This window comes from Eleutherodactylus coqui, chromosome 6, assembly GCF_035609145.1.
Source record: "Eleutherodactylus coqui strain aEleCoq1 chromosome 6, aEleCoq1.hap1, whole genome shotgun sequence".
Taxonomy (NCBI): Eukaryota; Metazoa; Chordata; class Amphibia; order Anura; family Eleutherodactylidae; genus Eleutherodactylus; species Eleutherodactylus coqui.
Genome location: NC_089842.1, coordinates 93919835 through 93938683, shown reverse-complemented (window position 1 = coordinate 93938683; position 18849 = coordinate 93919835). Strand labels below are relative to the sequence as shown.

General features: G+C 39.6%; 1 protein-coding gene across 1 annotated transcript in view; it reads left to right on the top strand.

Annotated features, from left to right (window-relative positions):
- Window positions 1–8162: 8162 nt before the first annotated feature.
- The window catches only part of SYT3 (synaptotagmin 3), a 223008-nt gene continuing 212321 nt past the window's right edge, over window positions 8163–18849 (top strand). The window contains exon 1 of the mRNA XM_066607182.1: window positions 8163–8367. The gene's annotated coding sequence lies outside the window, so the exon portion shown is untranslated. The remainder of the gene's footprint in view (window positions 8368–18849) is intronic.

Below are 18849 nucleotides of genomic sequence, written 5' to 3'. Positions count from 1 at the left end.
CATCTAGTTGCAAAATTGGATTAGATTTATTCCATAATTTAATTCCTAACATAGCAGTTGGATATAGTCTCTTCCTTTCATCCCTCTCTCACATACCAATAGAGAGGAGCTACAACCTGTCCCTTTGGAAACCAATCTGCCATTCAACCACACCCCATTTCTTTCTCCTCATCCCTTCTACTGTTGCAATTGAGACACCAGAAAATATATCCAAGTGATTGCAATTGCTGACCCTCCAGACCATTAACCCCCTAAAACGGTCTCCAGTTTGATTCTATCAGATTTCTTGTTCCATAAATAACTTTTAAATATCGTATGGAGTCCAAAATTCTATGGTTTGGATTCCATTATGATATTTTTTTAAAGCACATAAAGGAGCTGTGTCATCAAAACCATTTTGCTAAGATTTCCCCTGCTAATTATCAACAATGGGAGATTGTTCCAGACCTTAAAGGGGTTGTCCCGCGCCGAAACGGGTTTTTTTTTATTTTTAACCCCCCCCCCCCCCCCCCCCGTTCGGCGCGAGACAACCCCGATGCAGGGGTTAAAAAAACAACCCGCACAGCGCTTACCTGAATCCCGGCGGTCCGGCGTCTTCATACTCACCTGCTGAAGATGGCCGCCGGGATCCTCTGTCTCCATGGACCGCAGGGCTTCTGTGCGGTCCATTGCCGATTCCAGCCTCCTGATTGGCTGGAATCGGCACGTGACGGGGCGGCGCTACACGGAGCTACACGGAGCCCCATTCAGAAAAGAAGAAGACCCGGACTGCGCAAGCGCGGCTAATTTGGCCATCGGAGGGCGAAAATTAGTCGGCTCCATGGGAACGAGGACGCCAGCAACGGAGCAGGTAAGTATAAAACTTTTTATAACTTCTGTATGGCTCATAATTAATGCACAATGTACATTACAAAGTGCATTAATATGGCCATACAGAAGTGTATAGACCCACTTGCTGCCGCGGGACAACCCCTTTAACCCTATCCATAACCTTTCATACCAATGAAAGCAAATTGGCATAAATATAGTCTTGAGGCTTAGAAGATACCACAACTGCATTTAAATTCCATCACTATTTGTGATTGCATATGTTCCAATAAATAGTCCATTGGCAAGGTATCTAAAGGTAGAATCACAGATTTCCCCCAGTTAATTGAGACCCCACATACCAAATATATCAAAAATGGAAATAATAGGACTCATTGATCTTCTCACATCCCCAACAACAGATCATCTGTATGTAGTGAACTACGTTCCTCAATTTCCCCATATTGCAATCCAAGGCAAAGAGAAGAGGGGATAGGGAACACTGCCTTATTTCCCTCCACCATCCCTAACACCATCAGTCCAGAAATATGACCATTTACCCTCATTCTTGCCTCTGACATTGAAAAGAAGATTTTAACCCATGCCAAAAATTTCTTACTGAAACCCATCTTATGAAGAACAGCTCACAAATAGTTCCACTCAATATTGTCAAAAGGTTTGGCAGCATTGAGTGAAAAAACAGCCCTGCTCCCACAAACTCAATGATCTACATGAAGAATCAGATATAGCCTTCTTAAATTAATAGCAGTTGATTTGTTTGGCATAAAGCTGGACTTATCTTCATATAATAAATAAGTGATTACTAAAAGTAATCTATTTTCAAGTACCTTCACTAAGATTTTAACATCACTGGTCAACAGAACTATTGGATGATATGTGTTTTACACAATCTCTCTTTCTGTAAATTATGTATTATAAATCCAACATCCTCTTTCGGGTTACCAACCTGAGCAGAGAGGGAAGCCAAAACATTATTGCTTTTAGTCACAGCTAGAAAAACATCATGTAGAGTACATAAATTTTGTGTATCATTCTGCATATTCACACCACTAGCGTGTGCTGTAATGGCCTGCATAGTAGTATTCACAGAGGCAAATGAAGTATATAAAAGAGGGCCATGCTTACCTTTCTTAACAGAGTGAAATAATATATTAAAAGTCCCAACAGAGGAGGATAATACAGCTGTTAATGTTTTATGAGCATTTCTTACTGGAGTTGCAGGAGGAGTTGAATGAGGAAGTTCTGCCAACCGGTTTACTGCATCATGGTATATCCCAGAAAAGCGATAAGAATGGTCATAGCATAACAAGTATTCCACATGATCACCCTGCTCAATGTTCGATATTGCCTACAATGTTGCACGGGCAGCCTCAAGGTGCAAAGTGTTCGCAGTAGTGTTCGCAGATGCCTGCGCCTGAAAGTCGCCATGATGCCCATGTGCACCACCTCCTTCTTTCCTCCTTATCATTGCAACATGCTTAAATGACAGACAAGCCTCACAACAGACCACCTCTGCTTTTCCACTCCTCCACGCCCAATAACAGGATCCATGGTGAAGCACAACCAATTCCCAGGGACTAGCAAGATAGCTGGAACAGCAGATGTAGAAACACCACCTCAGCAAGAAAGGCAAGCTGGCATAACAGGTTGGAGCTCTCCTGGTGTGTCTCCACTGCTCACATAACACTCTAAGGCCACACTCCCATGGGAATTGTGCAAGCAGAGCTATTTGTGCTATAAAGACATATTAAGAAATTATTTGTCACAGAATCTTGGAGAAAAAAAGGACATGGCATTGAAAGGTGGATATTCATTGATGAGATGTACAAGGTTCATTTATGCCATCCTCTGCTTGGCATTGTGATGCCATCAGGATCTACCCGTCCACCCGTAGGAACTCAGGGGATGATCTGTAAGTATAACTAGGGCTGCTGACAGCTATGTATCTGGCTAACTGGAGTTTTTAGACATTCTCTCTTTTAGCATAGAATCAGAAAGAATAATTAAACTAGCTGTAGATATTAGATACTAATAAATGTTAGTCGATAATAATAATTAATATTATATACAAAAAGCATTACAAGCACAAGATCACAGCTTGGTAGTTCATCTTCATAATAGGTTGGGATCCACCCAGGAACCTGGTATGACCTTATGTATGTGTGTAAGAGACCAGCAGAGCCCAGTAGTAGTAGTAGTTTGCTCTTTTGTCACTGGCAGATGCCAATTGCGTTGATATTAAGTTGTTTCTAGTTCCGATTAAGCTCTTTAGGCAAGACACCCAGTGTGTCAATTACCACTAAGACCACCACTGCCAGCTTTTGCCAGAGATGCTGTACTTGAAATCTTCATATTTGGTCATTTTCTCTTGTTTCTCATCAATCTTGTCATCATTGGGTATAGCCATGTCGATAAGCCACATCCCTTTTTTTTTTTCAATGATGGTCACACTGGACATGTTATAAGCCTACACTGTCTGCTTGTATACCGAAATACCACAGTATGTATACTACTTCATTTTGAACCAGTTTTTCGAGATTATGGTTCTACCAATTTTGGACAGATGGTAGTTTTGTAGAGGTTCCAATGAATCATCTTTGCCACCAAATTGTGGCTTTTTTGTACTCAATTTATGACTTTCTTCATACCAGCTGAATACATGGTTGATTGTTTCATCAACTTCTTTACAGAGACGACATTTTGCATCTGTTATAGATTTTTCCATCTTGGCTTTTATCACATTAGTCGTGATCTCCTGTTCTTGTGCAGTTAAAAAACAGTTATTCTGTTTCCTTTTTTAGCCAAGTTTTGTCCTTATCCACTTTATCCTCGATTTTTCCAGGAACTGGCCTAGACAGGTTAAGTCGATCAACATCACTACGCACATGTAAATGATAATGAATGGTCATCAGTTTTCTAGTTTTTCAACCCAAAGCTTCCAGCTCAGTTTGAGTCCAGTCAATCATACCAGCAGTGTATCGGATGGCGGGTATAGCCCAGATGTTAATGGCTTGGATAGTATTCCCATCATTCGGCTTCGTCTTCAGTATTTTCCTCACTCTTTGGATGTATTCCTTACTGATCACATTTTTTCTGCTGTCTGTACTTGATGTTATCCAGCTGCAACATGCCAGGGCAATTATAAGCCTCAGGCTACTGGCATCTTATAATGTAACCATTGGACATTTAAATGCCATCACTTTCCATGATTTTTCCCTCTTTCTGTGCAAAACCTGTGTACTTATCCAGGCAACATCTGTACTGAAGATTTGAACAGTTTTCATCAACTGGATTTCTACTTCTGTTTTTCTGTACAATTGCCGATCATGCATGTACTACAGATGTGATATTTTATTTGAGTTCTTAGATGTTTGATAGCCGAGATTTGTCTTTTGAAGAATGGTGGACAGCAGGATCATAGTGATAATAAACAACAGCAGTGACAGCGTGTCACCTTGGAAGGTCCCATGCTTGATGTTAACTGTTCCATAACTTTAGTTTCCAACTAACAATTCTGTCTTTCAGTGTTTCATCACATTTTCTGTAAATAAGCAGATGTTTCGGCTGATGCCTATAATTTCCAGGCATTTAATGATCCAGCTGTGAGGGACTGAATCGAATGCCTTCTTCTCTTTTAGGAGTTCTCCAGAATCACCTTATCTATCTGAAGCTGGTCTTTTGTGTCTCTGCTGTTTAGTCTATTGCCTTTTTGCTCCATCGGCAAGATGTTATTTTCCTCTAGATAGTCCTCTTTTATATCTGCAATTGTGCCAGGGAACAGTTTGTACATGATGGCAGACAAATTATTGGCTTGTAATTCCCTGTTGTTGTTTCTTTTGCTGGATCTTTTTGGATCAGTTATGTTCTTCCAGTTGTCAACCAGTTACTGATCCTTCCAGTTAAAAAAAAATCATTGAATAGCCCAGCGTTTAGTGGGTGCAGGCTGGACAGGTATTTGAGCCAAAAGCCATACATGTTCTTACAGCAACAACATTCTATTGTTATCATCAGTTCCTCCATCTGATTTTTCAAAAGTGTCTTCCAAAAGTCTATAATCCACCCAGCATTTTTGTTATAATCTTTTTTATATTTCCCATAGTTCCTTTCAGATTATTATTATTTTTGGGTGGATATTATACTCTTTATCTATACTGTTAATTTTTAAGAATATTGGAAGCCAACAAAGAGCCTTGTAGCAACATAAAAGCCCAAGGCCGCAGGCTGAGTGAAGTTCATCTAACACTAATGTGACTTGTTCTTTATAATTCATGGTAGGGATACATTATTCCTTATAATACACACATCAGTTTTGCAGATTCTCTTTTCTGAAGAGTAAGGGTGAAACTCATGTCCACCATGATTGATTAATATGAAACTTCCTCATCCTTTTCAAAAAGTATTTATGAAGATGTTTTGAGGCTGCGGCTGAGATATACATCACCTAGAGGGGTTATCAAAATTGGGGTTATTTCGTTTATAAAAAAGACGGCTGAGGGGCGAGCTAATAACTATGTATAAATATATCAGGGGACAATACAGAGATCTCTCCCATCATCTCTCTATACCCAGAACCATGACTGTAACAAGGGGGCACCCTCTACATCTAGAGGAAAGAAAGTTTCTACACCAACATAGAAGGGGGTTCTTTACTATAAGAGCAATGAGACCATGGAACTCTCTGCCTGAGGACGTGGTGATGGCAATATCGATAAAAGAGTACAAAAGGGTCCTGGGTGTCTTTTTGAGTGATACAATATTATATGTTATAATCAGTAACAACTTCAAGGATTGTAGATCCAGGGATTATTCTGATTGCCAGATTAGAGTCCGAAAGGATTTTTTTCCCTTAAATGAGAAAAATTGGCTTCTACCTCATTGGGTTTTTTGCCTTTATCTGGATAAACATTGGGGTGTAATAGGCTGAACTGGATGGATATGTCTTTTTTCCATGTTACGTAGTATGTTAGTATGTTACCATAATGTTCTTCCCCAGCTGAGGTGTATATTATAATGTTATTCACCGGCTGAGTTGTATTTTATAATGTTCTTCACTGGCTTAGGGCGAGCACCCACTGGCGTTTGCGTTCTCCGCGGGAAAAAAACGCAGCGTTTTCGCCGCGTTTCTCGCGTTTTTTCCGCGCGTTTTTCACGGCGTTTTTTGCGGCGTTTTCGCGGCGTTTTGCGTTAATTTCCATTGACATTCATGGGTGCATTAGGAGAAAAATAGGGACACATATGCAACTGACAGTTCCTATGTTAAAAACGCAAACGCAACGCAAAAAAAACGCCAGTGGACAGGAACACATGTTATCTCTATGCCTGTGCAGGAAAAACGCAAAACGCAAAACGCAAAACGCAGGTAAAAAAACGCCAGTGGGTGCTCGCCCTTAGGTGTGTATTATAATGTTTTTCACCAGTTGAGTTGTATATTATAATGTTCTTCAGCAGCTGAGGTCTATATTATAATGTTACTCATTAGCTGAAGTGTATATTATAATGTTCTTCAAATGGTGATGTGTATATTATAATGTTCTTCAGCAGCTGAGGTGTATATTATAATGTTACTCATAAGCTGAAGTGTATATTATAATGTTCTTCACCAGTTACGGTGTATATTATAGTGTTCTTCACTAACTAGGGTGTATATTATTATTTTCTTCACTGGCTGAGGCGTATATTATAATGTTCTTCATCAGCTGAGGTGAATATTATAATTTTATTCACCAGCTGAGTTGTATATTATAATGTTCTTCACCAGCTGTGGTGTATATTTTAATGTTCTTCACCGGCTGAGTTGTATATTATAATGTTACTCATCAGCTGAAGTGTATATTATAATGTTCTTCACTAACTAGGGTGTATATTTTAATGTTCTTCACTAGCTGAGGTGTATATTATAATGTTCTTCACCGGCTGAGTTGTATATTATAATGTCCTTCACCAACTGAGGTGTATATTATAATGTTCTTCAGCAGTTGATGTGTGTATTATATAATCTGCACCAGCTGGAACACAAAAATGTATAATTCACACTGCAGACGTTGAAGAACCTCTTCTTAAAGAGTGAGGGAACACTGCATCTCAGTTAATCAGTAGTTGATACAGGAGAAGAAACTTCCTGCTAAAGTAATCTGTGACAGACACATAAGAGCTGTTATTACATAGCACTGCCCATTTGTGCATAAACATCATGATTTTTGTACAAATGTTGTTTACACACATATAATGAAAAGTAGCCATTTCTGTGAATAATAAATGTCATTATAAATATGATTTATTATTCAGATTGTGATGATTATTTTGTAAGCACGGAGATCAGTGGCCCCGATACATCCTCATAAACAATGGCTGTTGTATTACTCAGTAGCTATATTGATATATATTTTGACACAGTGTTGCAAGTTGTTATCATCCAGATGTCTTTTGCCTAAAGCCGCTTGCAGACGAGTGTACTTCTTGCTCTGTATTAGGTCCATGTTGAAGGGATTGTTATGTGGAGCTAATGTTAATCTATAGAGCTAATCAAATGGCTATTTTTACAGCCACTTTTCAAAAACACAACATGATCCATTTTTTGCGTAGTTGCCTCTGTAATTTGTATTCTTTTCTATACGGATCAGTGTTGACCCAACAGAAAATAATACAAATATGGAAACAAATAATCATGAAAACTTTATGCATACAGATGTAATGTCTTTTGAAACACGAGGATTCGTATACGCTTACTTGAAACCGCCCTAATTCATCTTGGCTGGATTTCTAATATATGTTAATTGTCCCTTACAAAGTAGCCTGCTGCAATCCTCCTGAAAGGGTTGTCCTTGCACCAAAGCATAGACCATACTGTAGTAAACATAACAGGTTTATTTCCATCCCTATCTCGATGCATTATATAGATATAGCAGAGCTGAACTTGTCATCTCACTCATCGGCTGCATAGCATCCATCTAGCATTCATCACACCAACCCTATAACCATCTCTAATGTCATGTTGTATTGCAGTACGGAGATGCTGTTTTTTATCTAGCATTGCTCTCATGATAGGCTTATTATAATACGGAGGGGACAGTGCAGCTAAGCAGGGGCCATTGCCTCTTGGATTATGTCTTAGCATTTTCCTATATCTTGCAGTCAGTTTCAGAAGGATCCTGGCTGCCATCTATCTGCTGTGTAGCATACAGAAAGAGTAAGTGAATTCCAGGACAGGCTTCTTTCCCTCTCAGCATGCAGTAGTAATGAGAGGCAGAGAAGCAAGGAGAGAGAGAGGTGGGGGGGACAGAGAGAGGGAGAGAGAGAGAGGGACAGATTTTCACAAGCTTTGCAAAGCCAAGACTGGGAGCAAGCATCTCCATCCAGGACCAGGATCCAGGGGCTTGTGACCCAGAAACTCTCCTGGATCTGCAACTGGAGTATGACAGGGAGGGAGGGAATATGAGCCTGGAAGGGCTGTGACTCGGCGAATTACAACAGGAAGGGGATGAATGATTTTTTTTTTCTTCACCCAGATCTGCCTCATTCAAAGAATGCAAGCACTGGCAGGTAAGCAGCTACTGCAAGCACTGTCAATGCATATTATGTGTATTCATCTTTATATCCAATGTATAGGGTATCCAGTTTCTAATAGGGGTGGGGCAGAAAGCTTCCCTACCCCCTCTCCTGTCAAGGGAAGGATGCCTGTGGGGGGTTTAGACAGTCTGTAATTAGAGAGGCTGGCAGAGTAGCCCATTTACGGCTACTATCAGGCGACTATAGAAGTAAGATTTTTTTTTTTTATGTTTTAATTTTTTTTTATTGCAGTGGTTTTGCTAACAATAGACAAGCAACTGCATGTTGTGCCAACAGTGGTCTAATTCAATTAGGATGTAAATCAAAGCAGGAGCCCACAGACAATACATGTGTACCAGGAGCTGGCATCCCAGCTGCAATCTGCAGATCCTCTCCAGCACACAGTCCAGGCTGCCTTCAGGTGCAGGAGCTGCTGCTTCCCCCCAGCATCTGTGAGACCTACAAGAGGATTATTTCTTACTGAGAGAGGTACAACACCACACAGATTATCATAGGGGGTTTGCCATATTTAATTATGTATTGTTCCTTATGAGGAGTAGAAGATGGGGGAATCCTTGCTGCATCCTACTCAGGTTGACTAGGATACCTCCTACAGTATTCCCCCCGTTCTCTGCTGGAAGAGAACATGGATGAAGTCATATGTAATGATGTGACCTAAATTATCAAAGCCTGTTGCCCTAGAATCATGCTGGAATAGACAAGGTGCAGTCATATTTGTAAACCTCCTTCCTTATACAATAACATATGGGAACTGTGGAGAGGGAAGGTGGGGGGTATATAGTCAGAATATGCCTCACAGAACAGGTAAGGTTATGACATTATGGACTTCCTAATTGCTGGCTGGACACGCTAAAGAACTGTGGGGTTTACACTTGGTCTCTGTTTACTATAGGGAGGAGGGGGAAATAGACTTTGGACTTTCCTGACACCTGGTAAGTCAATGACTTATGGTTTTAATCTGTCTCTAGCAGAATATGGCCATAAAGGAATATGAATTGTGCATAGATGTATCAAAGCTAGCATTTAAGTCCCGTGATAACTCAATGAGTTACTTTAAACTCCAAGCTTCATATGCCATTCTATAGAAAACCACATCGGCAGCCAAATGACAAACCCAGCTCTACAATACCTGCAAATGCTAAATAAAAGAATATTTAGTGTCATTCTTCTTGTTGTGAATAGCTTATGTATATTTTATTGTGTGCCTTTCCTCTGAGCAGTCCTATCACTTTTAAGTATTTCATATTTTGCTGCAGTGGTTGCAGCTTTGTGCCATCTGCTAATATCCTCTAACAAGATACAGTATGAGTTGTCGGGGTGTTTGATTGCTAATGACTTTATGGGCTGTATACTGTTTGTATTGCATTGCTGCTGTGCTTGTTACCTGCCCTAGCAGACAGACTGCTGTCCATGGTGCTGAAATGCTATTTACTCTATCCAGACTAGGCATACATTATAGCCCAAATCACTGCAGGCTACCACAGCTGGTTCCCTTGCTGCTGCTTGGAATGGTATAGCTGATATCACCTGTAGGATTGTGCCATTGAGTCTGTTTTCATTTAGTCTGCATTTACCGGCAACCTGTAGCCTGTTCACCATCTACAATCCCATCAGTCTTAAAACCCCATTTGTGCTTATCATAGCTTAGAGTTTTATCTATTAGCCAGTAGTCAACACAATTTTGCTTGCTCCATCAGCGCATGTTGTTATATTCTCTAAATGGACCGATACATATAGCAATCAGCCATCATCATTTTTTAACATAGTCAGCCAACAATAATGTGTCCTCTCTCTGAATGTGAAATAAGTTGCATAGTCTTAAAGCTTATCCATTAAATGACTGCTATTAATTCTGTCCATAGAAGAGATCAGTATTCTACATTGATGCTTTGCACTACCAACAAAAATCTATCTATCTCATATCTATTTAATATATCTCATATCTATCTATCTATCCATCTATGTATTATATCGCATATCTATTTATCTATTTTATCTATGTATCTATCTATTAATATACCTAATATCTATCTATCTATTAATATATCTCATCTCTATCTATCTATCTATCTATCTATCTATCTATCTAATTGTTTAATATATCTCATATCTAACCACCTACCATACAGTGCAAATGTTTTAGACAGGTGTAGAAAAAATACTGCCAAGTAAGAATGCTTAAAAAATAGAAGTGTTAATACTTTTATTTGTCAATTGACAAAATACAATGTGAAAGAACAAAAGCTAAATGTAAATCAAATCAATATTCAGTGTGACCAATCTTTACCTTCTAAACAGCATCAATTCTTGTAGGCACACTTGCACATGAGTTTTGATGGAACTCAGCAGGGAGTTAGTTGCAAACATCTTGTTGGAGAATTAACCACATATCTTCTGCAGATGTAGCGTGCTCATATCCTTCTATCTCTTCATGTAATCTCAGACAGACTAGATAATGTTGAGATCATCTGTGGGGCCATATCATCACTTCCAGGACCTCTGCTCTTCTTCATGCTGATGATAATTGTTAATGACATTGGCTGTATGTTTGGGGTTGTTGTCCTGCAGCAGAATAAATTTGGGATCAATCAGGCGCCTTCTATTGTTTTTTTAATTCTTAGTTTTTTGCATTCTGTCCACATCTGTAAGCACCATGTATGTGTACATGTACAGATGTAGCAGGCTGGGTTATCCATTGGTCTGCAGGTAAATCAAGTAGGTGATCTTAACTCAGTGAGCTGTCATGGCACGCGAAGGAGGAACTCATCTTCAAATTCAGATCTTTACATCTGCAACAGGCTGAGTTTTTGCCATTTGGTAGAGCTGACAATATCCTTAGTGGGTAATTACTTTGTAGAACAAAAGCAGTAAAATGATCAATTCAACTCTGCTACATCTGTACATGTATCGCATCCATAAGGCACAAATGGTATATACGATGTGTTCTTGCATTGTCAGCAATGTTAATCCAAAGGAGTACGTTTTGTTTAGGCTCCTGAATGAACGCTCTGAAGAATTATTTTCAGATTAGTTTGACAGATGCGTTTTGTTTGCTGTAATGTGGAGGGTTTCTGTTTTATATTATGTGTCTTTTGTCTGGAGATTTCTTGCTTCTTTTTGTGTCCTCGTATTATAAACAAGATGACTTTATTTGAGGTTTTTTTTGTGAATTGTTCTTTTTTTAAGTCTTTTTTCCAAGGATTTGTGATACATTTGTAATTGTTAACCAACGAGAGCCACAAAAGACATAGACACGCGCGTAATTAAGAGGGGCTTATTGGGATTGTTGAGTTTCTATCTTTTGTAGTGGGTACAGTGGGAAGCACATGTGACTATAGTTTTCAGTGTTGGTGTATAATGGGATGGCTGGCTTTAAGATACTGGCATATACTGAGGACTGCTGAGTATGAGATAAAAAATGATTACAGTGAGAAACAACTAACCAACTCTTTTTTGTTGGGGCTGAGAGTGAAGTGCTTAAAGTATATCAGTTTGTAAGTTAGATCTTGCCTTATAGTTGCTATAGTCCCTTAATCAAAAGAATTAAATGTATCCTTAAAAGCAATGTTAAACTTTACACATCTTCTGATGGGTCACTTAGACATTTCAGAAATTGATCTATGCCTTGTGACCCACACTAATCCCAAGATTGAAGGAGTCAGGGCTTTAGTTTGTGTGCCATGTCTTTTTCTCTTCATCTGAAGATCTACAAGTATATCGTCCGAATATCCAATTCAATGCAATGCAATGGAACTGTAATGCACACGTAGTCTCACTGCTACAAATAGAGGATTCTGACACCAGAACAGGAGATTTGAGGATCTCCGAATCAGAAGACAGAGCAGAGAGCACCAAGCTCCTTCGTTCTGATAATCCATGGAGGTCACAGGCTACGAACCCACACCGATGACATCTTCTGACATGTCTTAGATGTTGAAAGATGACATAAATTTTCTGTACAGTTTCTAAACTAGTCACGAGAAGGCAAATTATCCTAATTGCTGGATGCCAAAAAAGAGTTTAGACCAAACATATTTCAATGGTGTTTAAAGAAGGTAAAGTAATGATACCAGGTACATAGTGCTGAATGCAAAAGAAATGACACAACATAAAGCAAATCAAACAAGAAGAAAGAATACATGAGAAATGCTAATTTAAAATAAGGATTTGGAAATTTTAAGTAATTTTCTACCAGTCTGTGGCTCTTAGTGAGATCTTGGTAAATCTGCTTGATTGTGTCTTTTCCCATGCTTGTTATGTACATCTATATACACAACTTGGAAGGCAGGAAGAAAATTACTAAGAGCAACCCAGTGAAATGAAATCGCATAGCAAGTGTTAATGAAGAGATACTTCAAATGTGAGCGATAGTGATAGAATCATATAGATCTTTACGTTTCTTCTTTTGGCAACAGGTACAAACTCATCTACTTTGTGAAGGTAGTCATTCATCCCTGTCATGGTATGGTAGGGACATATAAGCAAATCAAGTTGATTGTGATCTGTCACTACCAAATTGTTCTAGAAGCACATTTTCACTCATCTAGTAGTTGTAAGTGAGCAACTAAGGGCTTGTTTCCTTAGGCATGTGCGCAATTACACATGCTTCATCGCAATTTATGAACAAAGTGCTTTTGCACGTGTCTTTGCACATTTTACTGCACTTTTTTGTGCATAGAAGCCTGTTCACATGGGATACACCCACACCCTGATTTAAAAAGCTTTTTAGCCTAATGAGGTCCAGATGTGCTCTTTTCCCTGTGGATTTTTTGCAGTATGTTGCGCATACCATTGTGTAGTGCATGCACGTTTGCACTTTCCACCTTTATGGTGCCTTTTGGTGTGCAAATGCACACAAAATAGAGCTTGTTCTTTTTTCTGAGTGCATATTTCTCGGGAGAGTGAATGAACCCATTGAAATCAATGGGTTCGATTCTCAAAATATTTTGTATGGAATTTTTGCGTGTGCAAAAATGACCGCAAATACGCCCATGTGAAGGGGCCCTATGGATGGCTAAAAACAAGTGATTTTCAGTGATGGTTGTCTACCTGATAAGTAGACAACCTAGCAGTCATTTAGTCACTTCATTTCTGCTCACTGTGAGTGAGTTCTCACTCAATATAAACAGGCAGTTCATCTTTGAATGCCTGTTCACAGAGAATGGAAGCAGTTGGCTGGAAGACATCTCTAGTGTGCTTCACCTCCATTCACTGAGCGACTATCACTCCACTTTGAATGCACAGGAGTGATAGTTGTTGGGATGACTGTAAGGTGCTTAAGCTCTCAACAATTATACCTTTTAAAGTCACCCTCAGCTACAAATAATCTGTGTCTTCTAAGTCTCCACTCTTTTTAGTACCTTCCTCATTCCAACTGAGTGGTCGAATATCTCCAAGATGTGTAAATAACTTGATTTATTTAAAGGAGTTGTCAAGTTGTAAACTACTGATGGTCTATTGGTGGGAGTCTGTCAGTGGGAATCCTCAACAATCGACTATTTGCTAGGCCAGTACACTTGTGCACAGAGCTTATTTATGCCAAGTTTCCATTGAAATGAAAGGGCACTTGATCTGCAATACTAACTCAGGACACTTCAATGGGAATGGAGCTGTCTGCTTCCTTCAGAAATCAGCTCAGTGCATGAGCGCACCAGCTCAGAAAACACATGATGATTAGTGGTCATTTCAGACATGGGAAAAACAGAAATATACACAAGTCCAGCTTCTTCTGTGTGCTACTAGATCACTTCATCATAAGGGTCCTAACTCCAAAATAGAATACTATATTGTATCTATCTAGTACTGTTAAAACAGATTTAATTGGACTTATCTAGAAATCGTTAAATCTTTTACAAGATAATCGTTAATGTAGACCATGGATGATAATAATAATCATTCTTTGTATAGCAACAACATATTCCACAGCGCTTACAAAACAAGGGGAGAACAGATACAAAAAACAAAGATACAAAAAACACGGTTAAATGTAGTAATCAGTTGATGGAGACAGTAGGGGTGAGGGTCCTGCTCCAACGAGCTTCCATACTACAGATAATGGGGTGATACAGAAGGTAAAGGGGCTGGAGATATGAGGGATGCTATATACATAGACAATGGTCAGACTTAAGCCATGTAGTGGCTGAATCGGTATGACTGCAGGGGGCGGTTGGTGGCGGCTAGCAGGGGTTGCAGTCAGTTAGACAGGGAGCATGTTATCAGGCAGAGTAATGAGGGGTTTGGTTTAGGGGATATAGTATGTCTCCCTGAGTAGGTGCGTTTTTAGAGCATGCCTGAAGTTTTGTGTTTCAGGGATTACCTGGATAGTTTTTGGTAGCGCGTTCCTGAGGACTGGTGCTGCTCTGGAGAAGTCTTGGAGGCGGGAGCCACAACTAATGGGAACCAGTCTTGGAGGTGGGAGAGGTTTGAATTAAAGGGGCACTTCTACTACTACTAGCCAAGATTGTAATAGTACTCGCCATTTTAGGGTTTTTAAACCAAGATATAGTATTTATTGATGCAGCTGTGATGGACTTTATACTATTAAGGATGAAGGTCAGCTTTTCAAATTTTATAGTAATGAACTATTAGTTGGATCTTTCCAACAGAAGTCCTGTCTCATAAACTACGACTATAAAATGTACACTATAGTTATTGGTAAATATTTTCTTAGAGCATACCAAAAGGCTATGTACACCTTTGCAAATGAAGTTTATTCATTCTTTCAATGCGTACAAAAGGAAAAAAGCAACTTTACATTAAAAACACTTAACCATGTTGTGTCAACAGGTCTTATGTAGATCCATGCCTCTTCAGTGTAATCGACAACAAGCAAAGAATGAGTAGTTTGATTGTGTAGTCATACTACCTTCCATTTGTTCACTATGTCTTTCTAGCATACAGTATGCCAGAGAATTGGGATCCCTTGATGCAAAGGTTATGGTGTCCTTGGAGATGAGACCAGCAGTGATGACCAGGAATGGCCAAGCAGAACACAGCAGGCTACTTATGTGCAATGACGTTAATAAATCAAGAATTAGGAACAAGTAGATAGGACTAGGAACTCAGAAACAGAAAAACAGGCAAAACAGATGGCTTGAGTCCAAATAGAGAACACTGGGGCCGAGTACATAGTAATATTGACCATCAAGCAAAGCAGCAGAGTCATGCAAAGTGCATATATAGGAATTGAACAAGGAAAAAGGGATCAGGTGAGCAGGTAGAGTTTGATGCTGTTCTCCTGGCATCACCTCTCAGACCCCGGGAGCCTTGATGACAGGAGAACAGCACCTGACCACTGCGCTCTCCTATTAGCTGCAACAGTCAGATGGTTTCTGCTCCACAACATAGACCAGAAGCACCGCGGGACTGCAACTATGAATCACTGTGGCAAAGAACAGGTAAGTACATCTGCTTTAATGGTTTTAAAAGGCCTGGATCAATTTTTAAAAAGTTACCTTGTACCCGGGCAATCCCTTAAATAAAACACAGCCATCTAGTTCAAAAGCTGTAAAAATGGCACCGTTCGTAATAAAGTTCATTTGGTATATTAGTAGGAGTGTAGGAACAAATTTAAGGGCGCCCACCCACTGGCGTTTGCGATTTTCGTGCGTGAAAAACGCCGCGTTTTCGCGGCTTTTCCATTGACTTTCATGGGTGCATTAGGAGAAAAATAAGGACACATATGCAACTGACAGTTCCTATGTTAAAAAACGCAATGCAACGCAACGCAAAACGCCAGTGGACAGGAACACATGTTATCTCTATGCCTGTGCAGGAAAAACGCAAACGCAGGTAAAAAAACGCAAGTGGGTGGGCGCCCTAAGGGTGTTTTACTAAAGGATCAGACTACACAGGGTTTACTTTTTCTGTTACCATGGAGACACACAGGTCTATATGGGAGCTGTAGGCACAAAACGTTTGTAAATTTGTAACGAAGACTATTTGGAAAGCTGCTATTATTTTCATTTTCCATGGATTGAAGCAAAAAATAATTGCATGCAAAGTTGTATGTAGCCCTTTGATACATTGGAGTAAAACACAATTGGTTTCAGAGGTGTGCAAAGCCTTTAATAATTCTTTCCCTCAATATTCCAGACACCACAATAGTCATTCCACCCATTTTACTGCCAGGCAATTAAAAGTGTCTTGACTAATGGGAACCAGTTTTAGTTGTATGCTTTTATCACAAAATGGTCAGGTATTAGGCGCGGTTGACGGGTGAGTTGCGGCGGTGAGCAGGGGGGAGCGGGAGAGAGGGAGAGAGAGATCTCCCCTCCGTTCCTCCCCGCTCTCTCCCGCCGCTCCCCGCCTCCCGCCGGCCCCCGAATCTTTAGAGACGAGCGGGGAGATACTCGGCTAAGGCACTACTCGCTCGAGTAATGTGCCTTAGCGAGTATACTCGCTCATCTCTAGCATTAAACCCAAATGTATTTTAAACCATGCTGCCTGAGAAGAAAGTTGTATGCTGTGTTTCTAACACATGTCATAAGGCTTTTGCTTTTAATGTCCTGCCATATGGGAAGAGAAGGCATCCCATATGGGTCCATTACAGATATCTAGCATTATTTTTTCAAGGCTGAGTTGATTCCCTCTCGGATATATTCTGCAGTAGTCTGTAATATGTTTTCTCACAGCGTGCATTGTATGCTATTGTTTTGTAGTGTTATGGAATACATTAAGCTTAAAACATTTTTTGCATGTGCGATTAACCAAAGAATTCTCCTTTGAGTTTAAAAAAAAAAGCTTTTTGTGAAGATTGGTCCTACTGGCACATCCAATTGTCTCTCCCAGCATTACATATGCTTCTTTTCTTCTGACGGTTGTACTTATTACAGTCTCCCATTGTCATAACTGCATTAAATTTGTGATCAGTCATAGCATTTGAGATGCTGAGTGAATGATTCTTCGTGACACACTTTGTTCTATGACTCTGCCTTATCCTTACTCAAAAAAGAGGAAGTTGGCATTGTGCAGAAATAGTTCAATTAGGGAAACATTTGTAGAATGGCAACTTAAATTTCAATGGATCACTGTGAATACGATGCAATGCACACCCTAAAATATACTTTGGTTCCAATTGCTTTTTTATTGTATCTTCAATTTCCAAGCTACTCTGGAATATTTTTGTTATTCCTATGGATGAGTCAAGGTCTAACTACTAGATAAAGGCCATTGAAAACCTTAAATCTCAATTAGATATGATGGGATAGTGACAGATTGTAAGGTATGTCATTACGTTGCTATTCATACTCGGACCAGGACTTGGCCGAGTTGTTTATTACGTAGTTATAGTTGACACTGCATCCAAGCACGCAGTGCTGCTCATACAATGGAAGACGGTGGGTGGTATTTTGTAACCTTTGCACATTTGTGCATATTGTGGAACATACACTGATTTCTTACCTCTCATGCTGAGCCTGTGATTTAGTAACCATCTGTAGCTGTGCTACTATTTTCTCAGCATTACATCTGTCTATTAAAGGGTTCCAGGTAGTTAAAGAAGAGTGTGTTATCATTCTAATAAAAATGTTACATCAAAGGGAAATCTCAATTTTTATTTTACATGTGAACCAAAAGTACAAATTTATTTCTTTGCACTTCTTAATCTTTTTTTCCTCTTCTCTTTTTTCTTTATCTCCTCCCTCCTATTCATCTTCTGTTTTAGGTTTTCCTCTTCCTTCTTCTTTTCCTTCCCCCCCTTCTTCATTTTGTTTCCTCTTCTACTTTTGTCGTCATCTTCTCCTTTTCCTATTCCTTTTTTCTTCTCCTTCATCTTCTCATCTACCTTTTCTTTGTCTTCTTCACCTACTCCTTTTCTTTCCTTCTCCTATGTTCTCCTCATTCATCTTCCTTTCCTCTTCTACCTCTTAACCTTTTTCTGTTCCTTCTTCTACTTCTTTTCTTTGCTCATCCTTTCTTCGTCTGTCTTTTTTCCATCTCCTTCCCCTTTTCAATTGATCCCTTTTTTCATCTTTGTATTCTACTCCTCCTTTCTCCTCTTTTTCTTTCATTATTCCAGAAAAAGAGAGCTATCTGATACAAGCCTTCCTTTCCCAATTACTGAAAGATGAAATGCCAGACTTGCTCCAGAGGAATATTTACCTGTCATTAGCAAAACAAAAAACTATGCCTTTCAACCTTGCAACAAGATCTCCCTCAGGCATCAGTTTCCTCAGGTGCCTGAGGAAGACCCCATTATAGGGTTGAAACATGGTGTAATGTCTTTTTGATTCTTGCTAATAAAAAGTAACTTTTCATCTGGAGCAAGTCTGGCATCACATCTGTTGGTGCTGGGGAGCACTATCTGTATCAGCTGTTTTTTTTCTCTGGAACTGCGCACCCGGTTTAGAATCCTAGTTAATGCCCTCCGGAAAAACATGCTACTCTATTTCTCGTTATGCAAAATAAGCCTTCCCTATTCTGCCTCTCAGTGGGTTTATGAAGTTGTGTGCATTT